Below are 11,273 nucleotides of genomic sequence, written 5' to 3'. Positions count from 1 at the left end.
TGGTAGCGTATGGCTTCTAATGACGTATATGTCAACAGGACGTTAAACTCTATTTTCCTTGTTTGCTTTCTTGTAAAATCACATAATAGAATTCGTATGGAGGCTGAGTTCTTTTCAACAAGTTTCTCCTAAGGCTTTAATATGTACAAACATCAGTGTGTTGGTTGGTTTTTCTCTGAGACGAACAGTGTTCCCGTAAATATGCCACAGTCTGCCCCTCGAAGCTGAAAAAAAAATGGCCAGAGCGACGGATTGTCATGTCTAACGGCCCGGGTTCGATTCCCGGCAGCGTCGGGGATTTTCTCAGCTCAAGGACTGGGTGTTGCGTTGTCCTTATCATTATCATTTCATCCTCATCGACATGCAAGTGGCCGAAGTGGCGCCAAATCGAAATACTTGCGCCAGGCGAACGGTCTACCCGCCGGCAGACCCTAGCCACATGGCATTTTATTTTAACACACCACAAACTTTATGATCTGATGTTTACTGCACCGCTAACGGGAACATGGCAGGTGCCATCACCAGATTTCCCAGGAACTTCGTTCAGTGGAAGAGGTGTCAAAATAAGCGAACAAATGTGTCTGCTTATCCGCAGATACGCGACCGTTTCTGAAAAAGCGAAGGTCATAGTTTTCGAGTATTTTCGAGGCATTGTATACACGTTTTACGGCACAGTAGCGTCAGACGAAATGGTGGCTCAGTGGTTAGCGCCACGGCTTCATAATATTGCGCCCACTCTTCGAAACCCGATTATTCTTTTAATTTATTTTTTTAATTTTAATCTTATTGTTTTTGTTCATCTACCCACGTCCATGGAAGGTTACTACAAGAATGTTTCTTATCAAATTATGGGATACAGGGGCGTTATATTAATTGTAAAATTACAATTGGATTTCACTATAAGCGTCACATGTTTATTATGTAACGAACGATTGTATGGTATATTAGAGGTTGCAAACTTTTTAAATTCATATTCCGATTTTTCATTTTTGTACAAATTCTTATATTTCATTCATATATTCATTCTTCTTCCTCATGAAGAATGAATGTATGAATGCAATATAAGCATTTGTACAAAAATGAAAAATCGGAATATGAATTTAAAAAGTGCATTCCCTCGGATGATACCGATCGTACAAACATTCGAAACAGACATTCCGAACATCATTGTGTGAAGGCAGGGTTACAACAGTGACATTTCTTCGTATGAGTCTCACTCGGTAAAAGAAGGTCATTAACGTTGATGAAGGACTCGCACATTGGCAATAATTTCGCGGCAAATCACTTTTCCGAAAACTGGCGCTAGCAGTTGATTGTGAAACAAGATGCACTACAGGAATTTCATCGAAAACAATTTCAAATAATATTCTCATGTTTTAAAAATTCATTCGTCTGACATACAGTTAGCAGACGAGTAAGGACAACTTTATATCAATATACACTAGAAATCATTCGTGTAGTAATCTTCTACAGAAATGGATATATAAATGAAAAGCAAAAATAAAAGTAATAATCGGGTTTCGAACAAGAGGCGCAAAATTAAGATGCCGTGACACTAACCATGTGTCATCATTTCTTACACGTGTATCATGAGGTAAAAGGCACATACAGTACCCATAAAAATACCTCGAAAACTTTGACCGTCGTTTTCTCAGAAATGGTCAGGTATCTACAGATAAGCCAAGTCTCATATTCACTTATTTTGACCGCTTTTCCACTGACTGAAGGTTCTGAAAAATCGGGTTGTGGCACTTGCGGATTCTCCTCGTAAGTGGACTACATCTGCCAGTATAGACTAAACGTTTTGCGTTCCCACGTCAACACTTCAGCCCATGACCTCTGTCCAGCGGAAAATAAGCATCTTTGTACATCTAAATGGAGTTACTACCAACCTAAAAATATACGACATGTAACAGCTATAAGTACGTCTGAAAACGACGTAAATTCTGGTGTGACATTGTTCAATACACCGTCCTCAATCATCAATAGAAATATTTGCGCTTATACCCGTTACAACTTGTATATTATAAATTAACGACGGCCAGCGCATTTTTCTGTCTGTAGCTGACTCTTAATCTGAACAACTACAGCAAAGAATTTGATATGATTTTCACTAACAGATAGACTGATTCAGTAGGAAGGTTTGCGGTGTAATTTATTTCCGCTGCGGCAGAGAAATCGGCCGGCTACCCGTGTGAAGCTGGTTCAAAAATGGTTCAAATGGCTCTGAGCACTATGGGACTTAACATCTATGGTCATCAGTCCCCTAGAACTTAGAACTACTTAAACCTAACTAACCTAAGGACATCACACAACACCCAGTCATCACGAGGCAGAAAAAATCCCTGACCGCGCCGGGAATCGAAGCTGGGACGGATCGCTAGTTCTCTCTAAAATTCGATGTCGATGGCAGATTAATTGCTTAGAAAAGTACGATCCTTTACGGTCAAGACCAATCTTTTGATTGCTAACGTTCTCTGTTATAATAGAATATTCACTGATCGATAGGAAAATAGGAGAAACTGGAATTTCAATCTGAAAAACGCCTTTCCTTTCGCGTAGTTCTGCTTTTACTTGTCCGGAGCCACGCGGCAGCTACGGTCGGAGGTTCGAATCGTGCCTCGGGCATGGATGTGTGTGATGTCCTTAAGTTAGTTAGGTTTAAGTAGCTCTAAGTCTAGGGGACTGATGAACACAGATGTTAAGTCCCATAGTGCTTAGAGCCATTTGAACCATTTTTTCGCTTTTACTTCTATCCTGTGACATTATGTCCATCTGTTCAATTTATTACATCTTAGCTTCTGAGACATTCGTTTCATTTTTTCGACATTTATGTTGTTTACTTTTACGTATTTCGTAGGAGGGAAATTCTTGTCCAGTGCTGATTTTAATTCCTGTAGTGCATGGTAAAATGGACAGAACGTCACGGCGCGGTGTTATGCGGCTGCAAGCATCTGATATGTGACTAATAGTATTTCACAGAGAGAAGCATTCTGATAGATTTGAAACATATCTTTCGTCTGTTACCTGAAGAGTCTTGTAGCGTTTGCGAAGTGCCACGCGCAGCCGTAGCCGGAATTCATGCGTTGTTTGCGCACCAGGCAGTTATGCGACGTTATGCTGCGAAGATTAACTGGGGAGCCGTTTATCGACAGACCCGCATGAAGTCTCAGTACTACTACAGTTCAGAAAACTGTCTTCACAAGGGTCGCCAGCGTCGCTTATACTGTCCTGACAGCGTCAAACTCGTTACTATTCAAAAAAAACGATGCCTGTCCCGTAACTCTCCAACTGAATTCAGAAAGATTCAGAGACCCGACCACTGGACTAGAAAATTTAGACCGCAATCGGTTCGTACACCATTTCCAGTTAGTTATCAGTAACTTCCCCCAAGTATCTCCACAAGGGTACAGTTCAAAGATAATTGGACAAAAGATGGACAAAACACCCCACTTCACGTTTGCACGGAAACGAACAGTATTTATTGGTTTTAATTAGATCTGACAATGCCGGCATCGTTCAGTAAACACCACCTCCAGCTAGTTACTGGCTCCACGATCCGGTACAAGATCTTTGCCTACTGAACACCTGCACGATCACTAAACAGAAACACTTGTCCAAAAGACAAGAAAATAATTAATGAGAATCATTCGTCCACACACAGAATCACACTTGCAAACTTTTTTAATTTTTCCATATTGAAAAAATTACATTACGAATCTGTTTTCCATATTGAAAAAAATTACTTTGCGATTCACAAAGGACGACCCTCCTAAAAGGTCACGATAGCTCCACATAGCCCAACGCACATCTCCCGCAGCCACGAGGGCTGCCTGCTGACTCCTTGATCTCAATAGCTCCAAGCTGCTCCATGAAATTATTTCAAAATACAGGCCAGCCAACCTCTGGAACAGAATGTAACCACGCTGACTGACCATCTCCTGCTACCACTTCTCTGCACAGCGCGCTTCCGGCCAGTACTTCTCAGAAGTTTATTTCCAACATGTGCTGAAAAAAATCTGCTTATTCTGGAATGTCATCGGCCCATTAAATATCCTAATATGTTCAAAATACAAAGTGCTTAGATGGATTACGGAAAGATGAACCCTGCATCTCCAGGCTGTCCAAAGCCCCTCCACAGGGTGCCAGAAACGGAATTACGCCCATGGTGATGGAAGGAATGGTATGTCATCAACTTTACTGCGGGCATTATGGCGATGTAGTAACTGTTGGTACGCCATTATTACACGGCAATTTAGGCCAAACTGTCACATAACCTATTTTATTATGTATTATGCTGATCCTGGTAATCAGTATAGTTAATTCTTTAACGTTGCATGAATGCTGCAGAGAATATTCACTATTTCCAGTGATTGCAGTGGTAATTACTTCTTCTTCACATTTCCTTTCATATCAATGAGAGAGGCCTGCTATTTTCTGGGACCTTGGAGCCTTCTTTAGCTGGCTCGTGACAGGGAAGTTAACTTAGAAGGAATCGAGTGTTATAAACTTGTTCAGCACTGAAAGCTGACCCCGAGCAAGTACATAATAGGGAAGTCTCGGTATCGTACGTAAGATAAGATTTGAAAGCCAGGCGAGAAACTCAGAGGTTGAGACTGTGGAACCGGTCATTGGCTGCAGCTGCACTACACAGGAACGTTTGTTTGCATCCGAGTAACAGGGACAATCATTCATTCACAGTAATTATTTCAATAGAAGGCACTATTTCCAACGTCTGTCTATGTGCAAGGCTTTTGGTTGGCCAGGGTTGGAAATCTACAAAGTAGTGAGAGAGATTTTCTGCCTTCCTTCCTGTTCCACACCATGACCAAATCCATGATTTGTTAAATCTGTTTACAAAAACGTCGAGATAGACTCAGAATTTTCAGCCACTACTGGAAGCAATTTCCATACTCATACCATTTAAGAGTAGTAACCATGAGCTATTGATGCTATCACTGAGTTGTGGGGGTCATGAATCTAGTTAATTTGCATCGGGTTTAATTGTACAATTTTAGTATGTGGTTCATGGTGTGGGTTCCTGTAGTCATGTCCTAGTTCATGAACCTTGGGCAACGTATGAGTGGCCAAGTAAGTGGTCCCGACAGTCGGGATACCAGTTACTTTGGAATAAGGCAGGGCATCTCGGACATATTCTGAGTCGTGGTCACCTTTGTGCTCATATGGCAAAGACTACCAAATCCACCGGTTAGTCCCTCAACCGTTAGGGGTAATACCCAATGGGACTCAGGGCAAGTAAGGCTAGCAACCTGCTTCCCTGGTACGTTAAATATGATGCTGGCAACAATCAGAGCAAAATGCCTCGGACCTTTGGAGGTGACGGAGTCCCACCTCTAACTGACAAACCAGGGACTCCTAAGATACGACTTGGCAAACAAATTGTAATGAGATGGGGAGCTATTAATATCTATGGGGGCTACTCTGGGAAGAAGGTAGAACTGGCAGAGGCTGCAAGTAAGATGGGGCTGGACGTTTTAGCTGTTAGTGACATTCGGGTAAGGGGTGAAAAGAAGAGGAAGTGGGAGAATACAAGGTCTACCTGTCAGGAGTCAAAGCAGGAATAGCACAATGGGGTGTAGGGCTTTACATCAGGAAAGAAATGGAACCCAGCGTAGTTGCAATAAGGTATGTAAACGAACGACAGATGTGGATAGATTTGACAGTGTCTAGCAAGAAAATTAGGATTGTGTCAGTATATTCGCATTGTGACGGGACAGATCAAGATAAGATGGATAGTTTTTATGAGGCACTCAGTGATTTAGTTGTTAGAGTAAAGGACAAGGACAGTGTTCTGCTCATGGGTGATTTTAACGCCAGGATTGGAAATCGAACAGTAGGGTATGAAAAGGTTATGGGTAAATTTGGAGGGGATATGGAGGCCAACAGGAACGGGAAACAACTCTTGGATTTCTGTGCCAGTATGGGCTTAGTAATCACAAACTCCTTTTTTAAACATAAGAACATTCACCGGTATACCTGGGAAGGCAGGGGAACCAGATCTGTCATTGACTATATAATAGCAGATCAGGAATTCAGAAAGGCTGTGAGGGACACACGTGTATTCAGGGGATTCTTTGATGACACTGATCATTATTTAATCTGCAGTGAAACTGGAATTGTGAGGCCGAAAGTGCAGGAGGTCAGGTTCATATGTAGGAGGATAAGAGTGGAGAAACTTCAGGATAAGGAAATCAAGCACAAGTACATAACAGCGATCTCAGAAAGGTACCAGTTAGTTGAATGTAGTCAATTACAGTCATTGGAAAAAGAATGGACAAGGTACAGGGACACAGTACTAGAAGTGGCTGAAGAATGTCTTGGAACAGTAGTGTGTAAAAGTAGGAAGAAGCAAACAGCTTGGTGGAATGACACAGTCAAGGCAGCCTAAAAAAGGAAAAAGAAGGCGTATCAAAAATGGCTACATACTAGAACTCAGATAGACAGAGAAAGTTATGTTGAAGAAAGAAACAAAGCCAAACAGATAATTGCAGCATCCAAGAAGAAATCTTGGGAAGACTTTGGAAACAGGTTGGAGACATTGGGTCAAGCTGCTGGAAAACCATTCTGGAGTGTAATTAGCAGTCTTCGAAAGGGAGGTAAGAAGGAAATGACAAGTATTTTGGACAGGTCAGGAAAACTGCTGGTGAATCCTGTGGATGCCTTGGGCAGATGGAGGGAATATTTTAAAGAGTTGCTCAATGTAGGTGAAAATACGAAAAAATGGCTCTGAGCACTATGGGACTTAACTACTTTGGTCATCAGTCCCCTAGAACGTAGAACTACTTAAACCTAACTAACCTAAGGACATCACACACATCCATGCCCGAGGCAGGATTCGAACCTGCGACCGTAGCAGTCGCGCGGTTCCGGACTGCGCGCCTAGAACCGCTAGACCACCGCGGCCGGCAGGTGAAAATACGATCAGTAATGTTTCAGATTTCGAGGTAGAATGGGATAGGAATGATGATGGAAATAGGATCACGTTTGAGGAAGTGGAGAAAATGGTCAATAGATTGCAGTGCAATAAAGTAGCTGGGGTGGATGAAATTAAGTCGGAACTCATCAAATACAGTGGAATGTCAGGTCTTAAATGGCTACACAGGATAATTGAAATGGCCTGGGAGTCGGGATAGGTCCCATCAGACTGGACTAAAGCAGTAATCACAGCAATCTTTAAACATGGAAACAGAAAAGATTGTAACAACTACAGAGGGATCTCTTTAATCATCGTTGTGGGTAAAATCTTCTCAGGTATTGTTGAAAGGAAAGTGCGAGTATTAGTTGAGGACCAATTGGATGAAAATCAGTGTGGGTTTAGGCCTCTTAGAGGTTGTCAGGACCAGATCTTTAGCTTACGGCAAATAATGGAGAAGTGTTATGAATGGAACAGGGAATTGTATCTATGCTTTATTGATCTAGAAAAGGCATATGACTGGGTTCCTAGGAGGAAGTTATTGTCTGTTCTACGAGATTATGGAATAGGAGGCAAACTTTTTCAAGCAATTAAAGGTCTTTACATGGATAGTCAGGCAGCAGTTAGAGTTGACGGTAAATTGAGTTCATGGCTCAGAGTAGTTTCAGGGGTAAGACAAGGCTTCAACCTGTCTCCACTGTTATTCATAGTATTTATGGATCATATGTTGAAAACAATAGACTGGCTGGGTGAGATTAAGATATGTGAACACAAAATAAACAGTCTTGCATATGCGGATGACGTAGTTGTGATGGCAGATTCGATTGAAAGTTTGCAAAGTAATATTTCAGAGCTAGATCAGAAATGTAAGGACTATGGTATGAAGATTAGCATCTCCAAAACGAAAGTAATGTCAGTGGGAAAGAAATATAAACGGATTGAGTGCCAAATAGGAGGAACAAAGTTAGAACAGGTGGACAGTTTCATATACTTAGGATGCATATTCTCACAGGATGGCAACATGGTGAAAGAACTGGAAGCGAGGTGTAGCAAAGCTAATGCAGTGAGCGCTCAGCTACGATCTACTCTCTTCTGCAAGAAGGAAGTCAGTACCAAGACTAAGTTATCTGTGCACCGTTCAATTTTTCGACCAACTTTGTTGTATGGGAGCGAAAGCTGGGTGGATTCAGGTTACCTTATCAACAAGGTTGAGGTTACGGATATGAAAGTAGCTAGGATGATTGCAGGTACTAGTAGATGGGAACAATGGCAGGAGGGTGTCCACAATGAGGAAATCAAAGAAAAACTGGGAATGAACTCTATAGATGTAGCAGTCAGGGCGAACAGGCTTAGATGGTGGGGTCATGTTACACGCATGGGAGAAGCAAGGTTACCCAAGAGACTCATGGGTTCAGCAGTAGAGGGTAGGAGGAGTCGGGGCAGACCAAGGAGAAGGTACCTGGATTCGGTTAAGAATGATTTTGAAGTAATAGGTTTAACATCAGAAGAGGCACCAATGTTAGCACTGAATAGGAGATCGTGGAGGAATTTTATAAGGGGGCTATGCTCCAGACTGAACGCTGAAAGGCATAATCAGTCTTAGATGATGATGATGATGATGATGATGATAGTATGTGGAAGCAACTAGTTCTATCCATCATGCACTTTGGTGAATCTATCAGTGTTCATTCTTACTTTTCTGGGGCTCTGTCATCACAAACCATTTATGCAATTATTGGCTGTGCCCTTCACATAGTTCCATATTATGCTCTCATGTATTCTCCCACCCATGATGAGGCTATAGTTCATAATTACTACCTTTCATCCATTTATTAAATGTTTATAGTCTTGATGCAGATCGTAAATAATTTTTTTTATGTTTTATGGCAATAAACCAAAGTGTTATAGTGATTGCTAGTTTCCTTTTGTATTTAGATGAGCCCCTTCGTTAATATATCCATGTGAGGTACAACACCCACACTTTCGTGCTTAATTGACCCATTCCTAGTAATTTTCATTGAATAAGACGTTATTCCTTGCACGGAATTGTTTCTCTTAAATGTTCATGGTCTTGTGAGGAGCCTCCCTTCTCTGTAGATCACCGGGGATCGGAATTATAGTATGTTAAACAGCTCAACCGACACTTCACACCACGTTATCAACGTTGTTAGCAAACTATTACCAAACTGCTCCAAGCAGTTCACTACAGTTTACAGGATACTTACTCTCTCATAATTTCTTCTGATATGCTTTGCAGACTTCAATGAAGCCTAAATTACTGGGATATCACTATAAATGTTTTTGCGTGTCCATTTGAGTAACTATCCATCACATGACGTAGTGATCAATACCGAACCACCTCTTCTCACCCATCAATTAAAAAAAATGGTAGTTCTGAAAGATTCAAACCCATGCCATTATGTGTGTCTGCTGATGCAAACTTCATTTTTCCCTTATCACACTGGACTACTGACTATAGTGAGGCAATGAAAGAAGTGACTGGTTACAAATATGGTTAACTGTTGCCTTATAATGAAGTATGATCGTGTTGCTCAGTTATCTGTTTGAAGTGAAAAGAGACACTTTACTTCGCATACTTGGAATGGAAGGGCGTAATATTAGGGTTCAGCGCTGTTTGGAATCAGTTCGTGCAGTTAGGAACAATTGTTTAACATCCCTTATGCAACCCTGTGATGGTGTTGGTGTCGACGCATTATGGACGGATTCCAAGAGATTCCAAACGCTCTAAGGAACTATCCTGAGCCGAGATCGTTTATCTTTCTGAGTTTGGAAGGAGTCCCGTGGTATCTCGCACCAGCACCTGCTGTTGCGTTGGTGAAGGTCGTGCTTGGTGTCTATCAAGGGGACGGAATCATGAGTAAGCCATCACTTAGTTTCACACCCACGTCGACCGAGTTCAGACCGATTCAGACGCTTCACGTGTGCCCATGGGTGTTCGTAGATAATTTTCCAAGAGAAGGTAAGATTCTGAAACTGTCAGTTTTTGTGTAGCTGATTCAATGAGTTTGTAAACGTATAATGGCTGAAGATCGAGCGAGGTGCAGCAGTGGTTAGCACATTGGACTCGCATCCGGCAAAACGTCTGTTCAGATCCCCGTCCGGCTATCCACGTTTAGGTTTTCCTTGATTTCTCCAAATCGCTCCAGGTAAATGCTGGAATGATTCCTTTTAAAAGACACGGTCGATTTCCTTTCCCATCCTTTCGTGATCCGTGCTTATGTTCGTCTTTAACGACCACGCTGTCTATGGGACGTTAAACACCAGTATTCCTTCCTTCCCTCCAACAACTAAATTTAGCAAAAAGTACACGAAAATTACTGTATGTCAACAAGTTGACAATTGTCCTCGTACGTCTTATAAGATAGGTTACTCTGATACTAGTACCTAAAGGGAAAGTATATTTCAATAGCAAATGCAAAGCATATATTTCTATGTTATTAATTTGATTATGGATTTCGCATTTTCTTATTCAATGTTTTGAAATTACATCATGTTATGATTAAGTCCAGACTATCCAAATATTTATGATATAAAGCTAGAAAATGTTATATAAAATTTATTCCTATTTCCATAGTGTTTGGTTGAAACTAAAAATGTGAAATATAAAAGAAAGGTCAGAACGATTAAGAAAATCCTATTGGGTATCAAGAAAAACAACCAACAAAAATGACATACTATCAGATAATTCATAATTCCTCAAAATGGCATAAAACTGCATAAGTTCCAGTTAACGTTGGTTTCAAAAATCCATGCTAAGGCGACAGCTGCGCAGAGGGACAGTGGCGTATCCGACGACTTGGCGCCAACACTGTGACGTCAGCCTGTCCGTGGGCGGGTTGGGCGACCCCTCGGTTGTAGGCCTAAGCGGTCCTCGGCATTCCCATACCACTCATGCTGGCAGCAGGGACCTTTTGCTCTCGGAGGAACCATACATTGTGCGTGGATCCGTTATTGCAAAACGGTCGGGAGACGGCCTCTCCGCCGTCCGCTGTGACCAAGCGGTTCTAGGCGCTTCAGTCCGGAACCGCGCTGCTGCTACGGTCGCAGGTTCGAATCCTACCTCGGGCATGGATGTGTGTGATGTCCTAAGGTTAGTTGGATTTAAGTAGTACTAAGTCTAGGGGACTGATGACCTCAGATGTTGAGTCCTATAGTGCCTGGAGCCATTTTCTGAAATCCTCTCCGACTCCTTTCGTCGCAGTACTTCGTAACCAGCACTCGCGCGGTAGTAACCATTATATTGCTATTCATCTGCTCGTTTCCATCGCCTTGAGAGTCACCATGCACAGTTACGTTCAAATGGCTCTGAGCACTATGG

Source organism: Schistocerca serialis, chromosome 1, assembly GCF_023864345.2.
Source record: "Schistocerca serialis cubense isolate TAMUIC-IGC-003099 chromosome 1, iqSchSeri2.2, whole genome shotgun sequence".
NCBI lineage: Eukaryota > Metazoa > Arthropoda > Insecta > Orthoptera > Acrididae > Schistocerca > Schistocerca serialis.
This window is presented reverse-complemented; position numbering follows the sequence as displayed.